This window comes from Theropithecus gelada, chromosome 4 (assembly GCF_003255815.1).
Source record: "Theropithecus gelada isolate Dixy chromosome 4, Tgel_1.0, whole genome shotgun sequence".
NCBI lineage: Eukaryota > Metazoa > Chordata > Mammalia > Primates > Cercopithecidae > Theropithecus > Theropithecus gelada.
Window position 1 is genome coordinate 20,136,389 of NC_037671.1, and position 15,159 is coordinate 20,151,547.

Below are 15,159 nucleotides of genomic sequence, written 5' to 3' on the forward strand. Positions count from 1 at the left end.
ATGTATAAAACATAGAAGCATTGCCAGCCATCAGCCAGAAGTTACCTATAATTACCGTGCACTCAGGAAGAGTCACTTGTGCACTTTGGTTTCATGTTTCCAAATGCACACTCACTCGAAATCAAACTTATCCACAAGACACAATTCAACCACTCACAATTGTACAGTCTGGTTCTAGCCTTTAAGATGAAATAGGAGAAAGGTGGATATGGGAAATTTTGTGTCTAATTGATAGAAAACACTTTGGACGAGTTGAAAAAATATGTATAGCAGTTTTTGCTGTATGTTCTTTCCAACAGAGAGAAGCATTTCCAAAAAGCCAGAGGTAGTTGCTTTTATCCATAATGGAAGCAATTCAGTTAAATGGTTGTTCACAAAGCATAACTTGCTATGGAACTCAGGCTTCCTTGCTTTCTGCATTCCCATTTTTTTCTCTCTAGCACTGATTTAAGAGTCCTACAGTAACTGGCTGTTATTCTTGATCCCTTCGTTACTAGCTGAGTAAGGCAAGTTACTCAACGATTTCTAAGCCTTGGGATCCTCCCTTTATATCCATAAAATGGGTGTAATACCACCTACCTCCTCTGTTGTAACGAACTTATGCCAGGCACATATTAAGCATTCAATAAGCAGTAGCTGTCATCATCACCATAATCATTCTTATAGTTAATTCAAGACTTTACGATTGATCTCAAGGAAGAAAATAAGCCAGTCAAAGCTCATTGTTTGCACCAGAGAACAGTATTTAGTCACTTCAAAGCGATTGTGAGCAACAATTGACAAATGATATCCTTCCCCTGCCCTTTTCTCTGTGGCAGGCAGAATTCCCAAGCGGCCCCTCAAACTCCAAGCCCTTTCACTTGGATAGGTGTAAACCCTGTGATTACTATGAAATGTCAGTCATGAACAAGTTACACTGCATGGCAAAAGGAAAACATTCTGCAGATATAATTAGGGTTCCACATCAGCTTTTTAGTTCATGAAAGGAGAGATGATCCTGGGTGGACCTGATCAAATTAGCTGAGTCCTTAATTTTTATTTTGAGAGTCCAGCTCTGTTGCCCAAGCTAGAATGCAGTGATATAATCTCAGCTCACTGCAACCTCCACCTCCCAGGTTAAAGGGTGCAAGCAATTCTCGTGCCTCAGCCTCCCACATAGTTGGTGTGTCCGGAATTGGCAGGTTCTCGGTCTCACTGACTTAAAACAATAAAGCTGGAACTACTTCCGGTGAGTGTTAACAGTTCTTCAAAGACAGTGTGTCCAGAGTTTCTTCCTTCTCGTGTATGTGTACTTGCTAACTGAAAAAGCGTCCTGGCTACCACTGTGAAACCCCATCTCTAACTTAAAATACAAAAATCAACCAGGCGTGGTAGTGGGTCCCTGTAATCCCAACTACTCGAGAAACTGAGGCAGAAGCAATGGCGTGAACCCCGGAGGTGGAGCTTCCGGTAAGCTGAGATTGCTGCACTGCACTCCAACCCGAGTGACCGATGGCGACTCTGCCTCAAACAAACAAACAAACAACAGACCTTTACAATGAGTGTTAAACAGCTCATAAATGCAGCACGTCTCGAGTTTCTCATATTTTCCCTGGTGGGTTCGTGGTTCACACTGGCCTCAGAAAAGAAACTGCAAACCTTCACGATGAGTGTTACAGCAATAACCCAACACTTTCACCACTGAGTTACAGCAAAAAGAAAACCAACAACACTCTGACAAGACAAAATAGTAGCTTACAGATTGCCACAGCTGACGCTGGCAGCCTGCTTTTATCCCCTTATCTGACCCCACCCACATCCTGCTGATTGGTCCATTTACCAGAGAGCTGATTGGTCCGTTTTGACAGCATGCTGATTGGTGCATTTACAATCCCTGAGCTAGACACACAGTGCTGATTGGTGCATTTTCAATCCTCTAGCTAGACATAAAAGTTCTCCAAGTCCCCACCAGATTAGCTAGATACAGAGTGCTGATTGGTGCATCCACAAACCGGGGGCTAGACAGAGAGTGCTGATTGATGCATTTTCAATCCTCTAGCTAGATATAAAAGTTCTCCAAGGCCCTACCACACTAAGGAGGCTAACTGCCTGCTCTTAGTGGACCACGCGGTAGGGCCACGGTTGGAGCTGCCTGCCAGTTCTGCGCAGCGTGCCCGCATTTTTCAGCTTTTGGGCGGTCGATGGGACTGGGCGCCGGAGAAGGGGGCAGTGCCCCTCGGGGAGGCTCGGGCCACGCGGGAGCCCACGGGAGGCAGCTGTAGGCCCGCGAGAATTCGAGCGCGGCGCTGGGGGGTTGGCAGTCCTGGAGAACTCAGCGCACCCTCGGCAGCTGCTGGCCCGGGTGCTAAGCCCTTCACTGCCCCGGGCCGGCGGCGCCGACAGGCCGCTCCCAGTGCGGGTCCCACCGAGCCCGCCCCCACCCGGAACTCCCGCCGGCTCGCGAGCGCGCTGCGCGGCCCCGGTTCCCGCCCGCGCCTTTCCTTCCACGCCTCTCTGCAAGCAGAGGGAGCCGGCTCCAGCAGCGGCCAGCCCAGAGAGGGGTTCGCACGGTGCAGTGGCGGTTGGAAGGGCTCCTCAAGCGCCGTTAGAGTGGACTCCGAGACCGAGAAGGCGCTGAGAGCGAGGGCTGTTAGAACGTTGTCACTTCTCACTGGGACTACAGGCACGCACCACCATGCCCAGCTAATTTTTTGTATTTTAATAGAGACAAATTCACCATGTTGCCCAGGCTGGTCTCAAACTCCTGAGCTCAGGCAATCTGCCTGCCTCAGCCTCCCAAAGTGCTAAGATTACAGGTGTGAGCCACTGCGCCTGGCCTGAGCCCTTTAAAGGAAACTGTAGAGGTTGGAGACAGGAGAAGCAGAGGCGCTCTCTCTTGCTGGCCTTGAAGAAGCAAGTTGCTGTGAGTTCCACAGCTGCAAGGAAATGAATGCTGCTCATAATCACATGAGCTTAGAATAGGATTTCAAGTCCCAGGTGAGACCTCAGCCAACACCTTGATTGCAGCTCATGAGTCCTGAACAGAAGACCCAACTAAGTCATGCCTGGACTCCTGACCATGAAACCGTGAGAAAATAAATATGTGTTGTTTTAAGCCACTGAATTTGTGGAAATTTGTTATGCAGGTATAGAAAACAAATACACTCCAATACCTTGAAAAATATTAACATGATATTCACTGGTGTTTAATTTCCCAAAATACTAGGAAAAGAGCCCAGATGTCAAGACTCTTAGCCCAGTATTTGATGCCTTCTTTGACTTGTAGGTTATTTATAGGAGAATATTTTTAGTTTCCAAATAGGAGCTTATCCAGAGATCATGTTGTTGGTTTTTTCATTATACTTTCAGTACGTTTCCATTTCTCCCCTCCTGGCCTCTGTGCTATCATTGTGATCCCATATTGTACATTTGCGTATGTCATGAACTCCACACTGTATTGTTGTTATTATTCTTTAAACAATGAATTATCTTTAAGCAATAAGAAAAACTCTCATTTACACATGTAGTTACCATTTCCAGTGCTTTTCATTCCTTTTTGTAAATCAATGGTTCCATTTGGTATCATCATCCTTCCACTTGAAGGACTTAATGTTTCTTATATATGGGTCTGCTGGTGATGAGTTATTTCAGCTTTTGTATGCCTAAAAACGTATTCATTTAGCCTTTGTTTTCAAGAGATATCTTCACAGGGTATAAAAGTATGGGCTGCCATATTTTTCTTTCAATATTTTACAATGCTTAGTACTTTAAAGTACCTTGGCACATAGCATGTTTTCTTTGTCTGCTTTTAAGATTTTTCTTTTTATCACTGGTTTTGAGAAATTTGATAAAGATGTTCCTTGATATAGTTTTTCCTTTTTTAATGTTTCTTATGTCACGTGTTCCTTGGGTATCTTCAGTTTATGGGTTTATCGTTTACACCAAATTTGGAATTTGATGGCCATTATTTTTTCAAAATTTTTTCTGTTCCCACCTCCTGCCCCCGCCTTCTCTTCTCTCCTTTGGGGACTCCAATTACATGTATATTCAGTTGTGTGACGTATTTCTTCAGTTCACTTACACTGTGTTCATTTTTGTTATTAGTCTTTTTTCTCTGTATGTTTGATTTTGGATAGTTTCTCTTGCTATGCCTTCAAATTCATTAATCTTTTCTTATGCAAAGTCTAACTGATCATTAATTCTACTCAGTGTATTTATTTAAATCTGTTTGTATCTCCAAAAGTTCAAAGTTTTGGTCTTTTTAATATCTTTCACGTTTCTACTTATTCATTATTTTCTCTAGCTCTTTGAACATAATGGAATACAGTAATAATGAACATATGGAATACAGTAATAATAAGTTTTAATGCCCTCATCTGCTAATTTGAACATCAGTTCTGGGTCGATTTTGATCAGTTTATTTTTCTCTTAATTGTGAGTCACATTTTCCTGCTTCTTTGCGTGCCTGCTAAGTTTTGTATTAGATGTCCGACATTATCAGTTTTACCTTATGGGTGCCACATAGTTTTGTGTTCCTATAAATATTCCTGAACATTGTTGTGAGAGGTAGTTCCAGTAATTGAGTCCTTGCTTTTGCAGTGTGTTAGGTGGGACCATAGCAATGTTTAGTGTAGGGCTAATTTTTCCCCACTAGCAAGGCCAAACCTGTCTTAGTACTCTAATCTATACCTTTTGAATGTTCTGGTCTGATTGGTAAGAACAAGCACCGTGAGAGCTCTGAGTATGATTGCCTCTAGGCCTTTCTGTAGTTATTTCCCCAGCCTCAGGTAGCTTTCTCATATGCATGTATTGACCAGTCCTCAGTGGAATACTCAAGGGGATCCTCTGCAACTCTCCAGAATTCTCCCTCTGTCTCCTATCAGCTACTTTGCCCTGCAAACTCGAGCTGCTTTTTCCTCCCTTGATTCTCAGCTCCTCCTCCCCAATTCAGGCAATCCACAGGGCTCCGCTGGGGTTTCCTCTCTCTGCACTACCATCTATAAATGCCTTCAAAGTAGTTAGCTGGGGTTAAGCGTACAGCTCACCCCCTTAGCTTTCCATCTCTCAAGGATCACTGTCCTTCATTGCCTGATGTCCAATGTCTTGAAAACCATTGTTTTACATAATTTGGGTTTTTTATTAATTTTTTTCCTTGAGAGAGTAAATCTAGTGTTTGTTACTCTATCTTGACTGGAAGCAGAAGTCTATCTGAACCATGTTGCATCAGAAGAAAGGGCAGGTGAGAGTCATTCTACTGAATTTTTAGAAGCTGTCTAGATATATGGTAATCATACAATTGAGATAGTTTTCTGTTTTACTCTCCATTTCTTTTTACATAATAGACTGAGAAAAGGGGACAGGTGAGATGCATCTATCTTTCTCTTGCAGGAATTTATAAATATTTTAAAACTTGTTTTCCTAACAGAATGAGAAATAAAAGAATTGTAAAATTATTGGTGAATTTAACTCAAAGCAAGTTAAAAGTCTAAGAAGATAACAAGCTGAATTTTTCCCTTTAGTAGTTTGAGGTGATACCACATCTGCTCTGAACAATTGAAAGTACAATCTTACTACATTATGTAGAATCCTTTGAAATTAAGATTCTCCCTGCTAGGCGAACATCCTTGCTAAGATCACTGCAAATATCTATCACTGTTGTCCGTTCTGCATTTATCTGGTAAATATTCAGTCTAATTAATAGTCAGTTGGGATTAACTCTAAAGGGGAACAAGAATAAATTCAGCAGGAAAGTTTTAGGCCCTCCCATTATGGCGAATTCTTCAATTACTCCTTTTAAGTTTTCAGAGACTGTGCTAAAAAGGACTGATGGTGCTGTTAGCTATAAAACCTGTCAGGGGAGAAGAATGTTCCCTGCTGCAGTGTTTCCTGAAGTTACATCAATGTCTGAGCAACATCCCCATCACTAAGAACACCACCTGTTTGTAAAGTAAACTATATTTGGAAAAAAAAAAATGAAGGCATTTTGTCATGCAATACGGTATCATCCTCTGCTGAGTGCCAGAGAAATTCTTCAAAGGGAATAAGAACTAGCAGAATCTGTACAAGCATGGTAGACTAGGGGCAACAGGAGCAACCCATATCCTAGGCTTGTACCTCGTTACATTATCCCCTTTTTGACTCTCTTGCACCTCATACAATCAGTATATTAACATGTGACCTCCTCAAGAACAAAAACTAGATGGTACTATTTAATACTTTTTTTGGGGTCCCACCCAGTCCTAACAGCAATGATGCTGGCATTGGCTACCTCTCTGACCTTGTCCCTACATCTTCCAAACCCCCTTGCAGCCACACTGGCCTTCATGCAGTCCCTCACGTGCCACATAAGCTTCTACCGCGGGGTGCTTTCACTTGCTGTTCCCACTGCTTGAAGCATTCAACCCACTGAGTCTGTAACAGTCATTTCTTCTCCACTTTTCCTGACACTCCAGCCTAAAATCACACCACCCCTCCAGTGCTTTCCATTCTTTTCCAGCCTTTATTTTCTGCCCAGCCCTTTTTACCACCTCACATGATATATATTCACTTTCGTGTTTATTCTATTGACCCTTAAACAATAAGGCACATGAAGGCAGGGGTTCTATTTTGATCTTCCTTGTCTCCCCAGCACCTGAGACAGCAGCTGGTGCACAGTAGGGGCTCCATAAATACTTGCTGAATGAATAAGCAAGCATATAGAACAAATTGTGAGCTAAACAAATGTGTGTGCATCATAAGGAAACGGGCTTGGTCAGATGGAAGTAGCGATGATGTTTGGTTATAAAGTTAAAATTTAACACAGCACGCAATTGGAGATGCTATTGGAGTTTGTTGGTATGGGGTCAGCTGAGATGTGGAGTAGCAATCTAGGAAGGCAATGAAGAAGAATTCATGGGAAAATTGAGGCTGGTTGAGTCTGAGACACTCCCTCAAGAAAGGCTTAGTACGAAGATCCTCAATCATGAGTCTTGCAAAACATTTCTCAGCAGGCTGATGTACAGTTGTCCCTCGATCTCCCCAGGTTCCAGGACCCTGCAGATACCAAAATCCATGGATGCTCAAGTCCCTTATATAAACCGACATATCATTGTATATAAACTACACACATCCTCCCATATGCCTTAAATCCTCTCTAGATTATTTACAATACCTAATACAATGTAAATGCTATGTAAGTACTTGTTATACTGTATTGTTTTTAATTAGCTTTATTTTTTAGTGTTAGATTCTTATTTTATACATTTTTAATCTGTGGTGGCTGAATCTGTGGATGTGAAACCTGCAGACACCAGATACCCTGATACCAAGGGCCGACTGTATACCCTGTGGAGTGTGAAACAGCATAACCTTTTTTTGACCAACACTCTTCCTTAATTTTAGCACCTGGAAGTGTGGTGGCAAGGTAGGTAACCACATTTAAAAACTGACCTGAGCAGTATCTGCACAGGACCATTTACAAAACTGAGCTAGAGTTTTCCACTGGCACATTCCCCTTCCAAGATGGCACTGACTTTGTTATTTTATTTTTTTAAGAATAAATGACATTTTCATATTCGCAGTGCATCAGTCTCGCCGGGGCTCCTCTACTCCCTTAATGGTTGTCATTATGAGGATTCCATCTGCCAACACACAGCTGAAAGGTGGGCCAACAGGAGGGCCCAGCTGAGCACATAATAGGTGCACAATACATGTTTTAGAAATTAAAAGTGGCAGAGCTACTTCTGCAAGCAATGACGCTGGTGCCACCTGGTGTGAGGATGAAGCCCCTTCAGGCAGAGGAAGGTTGAAGAATGGAATTTCTCTTTCCCAGTGGAGGCTAGTCCTCAGCACACTTATGCACCCTCATCTGTTTGAGAAAGGTGTCCCAAACCTTTCTCAATCTCTCTCTCTGTCTCTCTCTGTCTCTCTGTCTCTCTCTCTCTCTCTCTCTCTCTCTCTCTCTCTCTCAGTCTGTCTGTCTCTGTCTCTCTCCTCTCTGTCTCACCCCCCTCCCCCTGCCCCTTCCTCGCTTCCCCACCCTACTCCCACCCTACTAGGCTTGTACCTGAGTTTCACAGTACTTGCAGAGAGAATTGGTAGCAGCCTCCCTGTGAGATTATCCTGGTGAGACCCGCAGACTTTCTAGGGGAGAAGAGCTGTAATTTTCTTCCAAGTAATTTTGACTATCAGGCCCTTACTGCAGCTCGTTCTGAAAAAGAACAGAGAACAGGCAGCTCTCTGTGGCTGCTATAATTGCAGAGCCAAATGAGAGAAGACAGAGGGAAGGAGGGTGTGAGCAAAAGAAGCGAGAATCATGGGACTTACACAAACCCCATCCATGCTCAGGAGGGACCTTCCTGAGAGGGACAGTGAGGACAGCCACTGCAATGAGGGTAATGCTTGAGTCTAGTTGGTGATATATACCACACAGTACTTGCACACTTTTCTGATGTTATTTGTTGTTTTTTATTTTTATTTAGAGACAGGGTCTTACTCCATCGCCCAGGCTGAAGTACAGGCTACAGTGCAGTGGTGAGATCTCAGCTCACCGCAGCCTCCACCTCCCAGGGTCAGGTGATTCTCCCACCTCAGCCAACAAGATGGCTGGGACTACATACCACCATGCCCAGCTAATTTTTTTGTAGAGACAGAGTTTCGCCATGTTGCCTAGGCTGGTCTCGAACTCCTGGGCTCAGTTAATCTGTGTCAGCCTCCCAAAGTGCTGCCATGGCAGGCATGAGCCACCACACCCAGCCCGGATTTTCCTAAAGCTTTGTGGCTTGATACATCAGTTGAACTATGTTGGTCTAAAAATCAGATGTAGTCAAACTTGTGGTTTAAAAAAAAACAAAATTCTGTTTAAAACCAGATTATATGACAAAAAACTTTTTCTTCACTTGCAATAAGGCTAATTTGATAAGTTTGTGAATTTCAGCCAGAATTTATAATTTTATCTCTTTTACAATAAAAAATGCATCTACCCTAAATGTCAAATGTGTAAATCATCTCAATTGCCATATATTGCATAATTATTGCGAAGGAAGCACTTTTCAGACCTTTTTTTTTTCTAATTTAATTTTCCCAATAACCATAGAATATAGGTATTATTACTAGCTTCTTTCTTTTTCCTTTTTTTTTGATACAGAGTCTCACTCTGTTGCCTAGGCTGGAGTACAGTGGCACAATCTCGGCTCACTGCAGCTTCTGCCTCCCAGGTTCAAGCAATTCTGCCTCATTCTCCCAAGCAGCTGGGACTACAGGCCACGCCACCATGCCTGGCTGATTTTCATAGGGTAGAGACGGAGTTTCATCGTGTTGGCCAGGGTGGTCTCAAACTCCTGACCTCAGGTGATGTGCCCGCCTCAGCCTCCCAAAGTGCTGGAATTACAGCCATGAGCCACTGTGCCTAGCCTACTATCTCCTTTCTTAAAGAAGAGTAAACTAGGACTTAGGAAGGTGAAATAACGTCCCAAGGTCAAAGGTGAAACCAAGTCAGTCTCCCTCGGAAGCCCAAGTTCTTCTCTACGCTGCCCTCTGCAATGTGTCAGTTATCCTTGTGCATGTGAATAACCTGAGGTACTTGTTGAAAACAGATTCCGAGGCACCAGTCCTGCAGGTTCCGATCCAGCACGCTTGTTCTTGTTGCTGGGAATATGCATTGATGACAAGCAGCAGAGGCTATTCTAAAACAGATGCTGTAGTGCCTCGCTTGGAGAACCAGAGCTCCAGGAACTATTAAACATCCAGCACCTCCTAGTCCAGCCCCCAGAGATTAAATGGCTTCCTCAAGGCGGCTCCACGACAGAACAGGGCTGGGATCAGAAGGGACCCAGCCGGCCCAGCATTCTTTCCACCACATTCCAGTGGAGAAAAAAATCAGGTTTCTGAGAGACCTTTGTTCTTCCCCTCATTTTTTCAGTTCTTCAAGCAGCCAAACTCCCCTGGAGCGTCAAACAATATGTTCAAGGCCAGCACGGAAAACTCACACTACTAATTCGAAAAGTCTCAGTGCTTTGTGCCCACGTACTGCCAAAATTGGAAGCAGTGAAAATCATTTAAATATTACTTTTCTTTAATTGTGAGAATATCAGTGTGTGAAAATTGCCATGTGTAACCTTAAGAGTTGTTACAGCTTTCTAAAAAGCAAGCTTGCCTTTCCAACTGCCATTCAGCAAGTATTGTTTCTACTTTTACACATCCCCATTAAACTCAGCACAGTATTAGACCTATACAATATCTAAATGCAGTTCAGAACTGCTTCTTAACATAGATGTAAACGGAAGTCTTACAATTCTGAGATTATTACAGCTAAATTTACTCTTATGCTGCCATTCTCTGAGTTATTACCCTGAGATTGGTGTTTTACTCTCTGTATTTACCCAGTTTGTGTTGAATGAGCAAACATCAAGATTGTTGGCTTAATGCCAAGGTTCAACAAACAATTGTTCCCCTGTTTGTGAGCTTATTTATTTATTTATTTCTAGTTGTTCTCTGCAAGAATCTGTCAAACCAACTCTCTTAAAGGGATACCGAAAATATGCTTGGACTCTGTATTTGGGGGCAACACCATTCATTCATCACTGGTGTTATTGCAAGCATTGGCACATGAATTGCAAAAATCTTGATTATGCAAATGTGTTTTGTGTGTGTGTGTGTGTGTTTTTAATGATAATATTCCAATACAAATTTCCTTTAGCAATAGTAGTTTTCTTTATCACACAACTATTCATAGACAGATTTGTAAGCTTCCCAAATGTGCTTGGTAGAGTTACTGAGGCAACCTGCCCCAGCAGGTTCAGAAGCCAGAAACTTCAGAGACCCCTCATATCTGAGCAACACAATGTATGTATATGAGGGGTGAGGGGTGACTATTTTCAAGTAATGGAATGTTTGGGTTGAAATATCTGGCAAAGGGATGTGAAGGACCAGAACAGCATGAGATTTTAAAATTAGATATTAGGCTGGGCACGGTGGCTCATGCCTATAATCCCATTACTTTGGGAGGCCAAGGCAGGATCACCTGAGGTCAGGAGTTCAAGACCAGTCCGGTCAACATGGTGAAATCCTGTCTCTACTAAAAATACAAAAATTAGCTGGGTGTGGTGGCGGGCACCTGTAATCCCAGCTACTTGGGAGGCTGAGGCAGGAGAATCACTTGGATGCAGGAGGCGGAGGTTGCAGTGAGCCGAGATAGTGCTACTGCACTCCAGCCTGGGCAACGAGCAAAACTCCATCTCAAAATAGAATAAAATAAGTTTAATTTAAAAATAAAATTTGATCTTGAATTCAAGATGACACTGAAAATGCCACCTGTTTCCTACAAGCTGGTGCCCTCTTGTCTTTTTCCAGAAGCCACGGTGCTCCCTGCACTACATCTCAAATGCAAAACAGCAGGGCAACACAGTGAAGTTTCATTCCCACCCTATAGCCCTCCTGTTGAACAGAGTGCTTCAGCGAAGCATGGGAGGGCTTATCAGCTGAATGAAACCACTTAACATGTTTTACAGGCTTGGGAATTCTGTTATTTAATGAGATAAATTCCCTTGTGTGGCATTTATACGCTCAGAGTTTTTTGCCCTTCTGAAAGTAGCACAAACTCTTTCTGGCTGCTTGGGTTCCACGTAATGATTTAATAAGTTTGTGGGAGTTACTTTATCATTTTAAATCTTGGATCAGCAAATATGTTCCATAAGAGGCTGGATAATAAAGATTTTAGGCTTTGCAGGCCATATGATCTCTGCCATAACTACTCAACTGTGCCAGAAAAGTAGCCGTTAATGATAATATGTAAACAAATGGGAACCTCTGTGTTCCAATAAAACTTTATTTACAAACACTGACATTTGAATTTCATATAATTTTCAGAAATCACTAAATCGTACTCTCCATTTTTTTTCAGCCACTTAAAACACAAAATCCATTCTTAGCTCATGTGTCCTATAAACACAGAGTGGGCAAGATGTGGTCAGTGGGTTTTCTAGTCTTTGCTTTAGACTAATAGTGGGCTGATAAAGTAGAAATGCCAACATTAGCCACTGGCTGCCCTCATTTACCCGATCCTTAACAAGCACTCAAAGTATTAGCTATTATTGTAATAATTAGTCCATTGAGACATGTTTGGGAATGAAAATCAGCACATAATTTTTCTATTTATGGAAGAATGCCAGTAAACTCAGTAAATGTGGTATTGGGATTAGAACTGATTTTTCTGTGTGACTTTCCATTACTTAGAAAAGCTTGGAGTTGGAACTGAAATCAGAAAGCTTCCACTGTGGAATTTGAAGCCTCTGGGCTGCCTATGACTCACTCTGCCCTAATACACTATTGCTCAGAGGACCGCAGGGAGACATGGCTGCTCTCTGGTTTATCCTGCATCCCATGTGGGTTAACTTTCTACCAGAACAGAGAGAAAACCGACTCCTAGGTTTGGGTGATGGCAGGCGAGGATTTTCTTTTCTTCTTCACTCTGACCCACTAAATACAAAGATACTTTCTCTACCAGGGCAGAGAAATAAGCAGCTGCTGTAACATCCGGGCTCCTAGTTGTAATTTTATGCATAAAGATCTTCCTAGACTGAAAATTCCTTGATAAAATGAGGCCAGTGTTTCTTTTCTTCTATACTTGATTGTCTAATGGACTTTGTCTTGATTCTTCTCCTTCATTTTCCTCCTCACTTCTTTCTCCTGTCTTCCATTTTTCTTTTCTATTTTCTGTTTTTGCAGTAATGATTTAATATTCAGAGGTGTTCTACAGCCTCGCTATTTGAAATCTGGTTGTATTTATTACCTATGGTTTTTTTTAACATAGCCAGTTGAATTTTAAGTTTATATAATTTAATTTTAATAACAGCTATATTTAACAACTGGGGCCACATTTCCTGTTAATCAGTTCTCATCAGCCAGTAAAAACTGGCCCTAACAAGACCCCTAGAAAAAGGACCTTTTCACAATTTTTGATATGTTAACTTAAAAAACACACACAATATCTAGAAATGTGGAAAGGAGAGAAAATTTCATTTCTTATAAAGGATTACAGGCTGCAAGGTGGCCATCCTTCAGGCTGGGAAGCTTGCCTCTTGCAAAGACCAGAGACAGGCACTTCAAAGGAGGAGGGGTTGGGGTAACAGCTTTATCCTGAACAGGCTGGCTAAACATACATATTCAACAGGTTGTAGGAGGAGCTATGAATATTCATAAAGGTAGTTCGGATGCGTAGGTATTAAACAAACATGCATGTTAACATATCACCCCATGTTCACTTTGGGGTAATTTAACATTTGAATGTATTACATCCTATACATCAAAATGTCTTTTGAGGAAATGAAGCATGCAAGTATATAACCTCTGTCAACTGGCCAGAAACAGTCCATGGTGGTGGTCTTCTTATCAAAGGAGAAAGTTACTGAAATTGATCTCTTGTCCAATCAAAGCTGTAGTTAGGGCTGGTGTCCCACGAGGTCAGTTAGAGTCTGTGAGCTGGATAAGCTGTAATTGTTTCAATGTTACTTATTTCCGGTCAGTGCTTGTTTAGCTGCTAGAGAGAAAGAAAAACTTCATAGCAAGACTAGAACATAGTTTCTTCTTTAAATGTAGAGGTGTATGACTTAACCATTGCCTGGCATTGCCTTAGGTTCTGTTTATAATTTGGTGTTACTGCCACGAAAAGTCTGTTCTGTCAATCTTTTTTTTTTTTTTTTTTTGAGACAGAGCCTTACTCTGTCACCCAGGCTGTAGTGCAGTGGTGCCATCTCAGTTCATGGCACTCTCCACCTTCCGGGTTCAAGCAATTCTCCCTGCCTCCACCTCCCAAGTATCTGGGATTACAGGCACCCGCCACCACACCTGCTAATTTTTGTAATTTTAGTAGAGACGGTGTTTCGCCAGGTTGGTCTCGAACTCCTGACCTAAGGTGATCCACCTGCCTTGGCCTCCCAAAGTGCTGGGATTACAGATGTGAGCCACCGCCTGTTCTGTCAATCTTCTGGTCTCTATTTTAACATTAACGCGGATCAGTTGTTGTATCTAAACCAAGAGGCATGTCTGACCTCTCATTCTGTCATAACCAGGAACTTGGTTTTTAAGTTTTTCTGGGGTCCCCTTGGTTCAGAGGGGGTCTGTTCTGTTATGGTGGGCTTAGGATTTTATTTTAGTTTACACACTGTAGTCCTAGGATGCTGCAGACTACACCTGCACAACACACTTGGGTACCACCTACTCATTCTCAGCAAATCTCTGTTCACGGAGAGCCTTAAAAGAAAAACAAAACAAAAAAATTGTATGCAGTATTTTACCCTTACAGTTCTACAAACATCCATTTTGAACTTGCTGAAGAACATTTTATTGGTGTTCTTTGTGTTGGAATATTCTAATTGAGAATTTCCCCCAGTTTCCACTTGGGGCGTTACATGTGACTTATGACACCCATGAGTTAATACTGTCAGAGCTGTTCCCCCAACACCATTTTAGCTTTGTTTCAACTCTTCATTCAATAAATCTTCAATGTTTCTTGCTCCATAATTATAATACTTTGAGTTGAGTTTCATTTCCTCATCTTTCCTCTTCCTCAATTTTAGTAAAAGGAAAATTGACAGCAACATCCAGTAACAGTGAAATAAGTTCCTATCACAGAGCTGAGCATTAGTTTCCTTGGAAGGACCCAGGATTTTTACACCTCCAAGAATCCTCAGTTGTACTTTCCTGGTATTATGGAGACACAGAGAAACTGAGTCAGGCCACCTAGTTCCTCATTCTACCTTCATTAACTAGCTTCCCGTTGACCTTAGGAAAGTCACTCAATTTCTCTGAACCTAAAAAAAGAGTTGATAGGAGACCTCTAAGATTCCTTTTAGTTCTGTTTTAATTCTTTTTAAAAAAAATAAAAATAAAAATTAAGATTAAAAGAAAATATCCAGAAAAGACAAACTTGTTGCTCATTTGAGCAGTCTTCCTGGTCTGCCTTTTTTGACGGATAACACCTTCTTGATTTAATTCTCTGTTCGAATTATGCATAGCCATGCTCTTTCCATACAGCCTAACGGCTCATAAAATGCACCTGCCATTAAAATGATTTGCGTGACCCATTTGGTGACTGCTGAGCTGTTTATGGTCCTAACTATATCTGCTTTTCTTCATCGTGTGGGTTTCCATTTGTACGACCGTCTTTCTGAGGTCGCCTCGTGCCACTGCCTTCTGGTGCTGTCC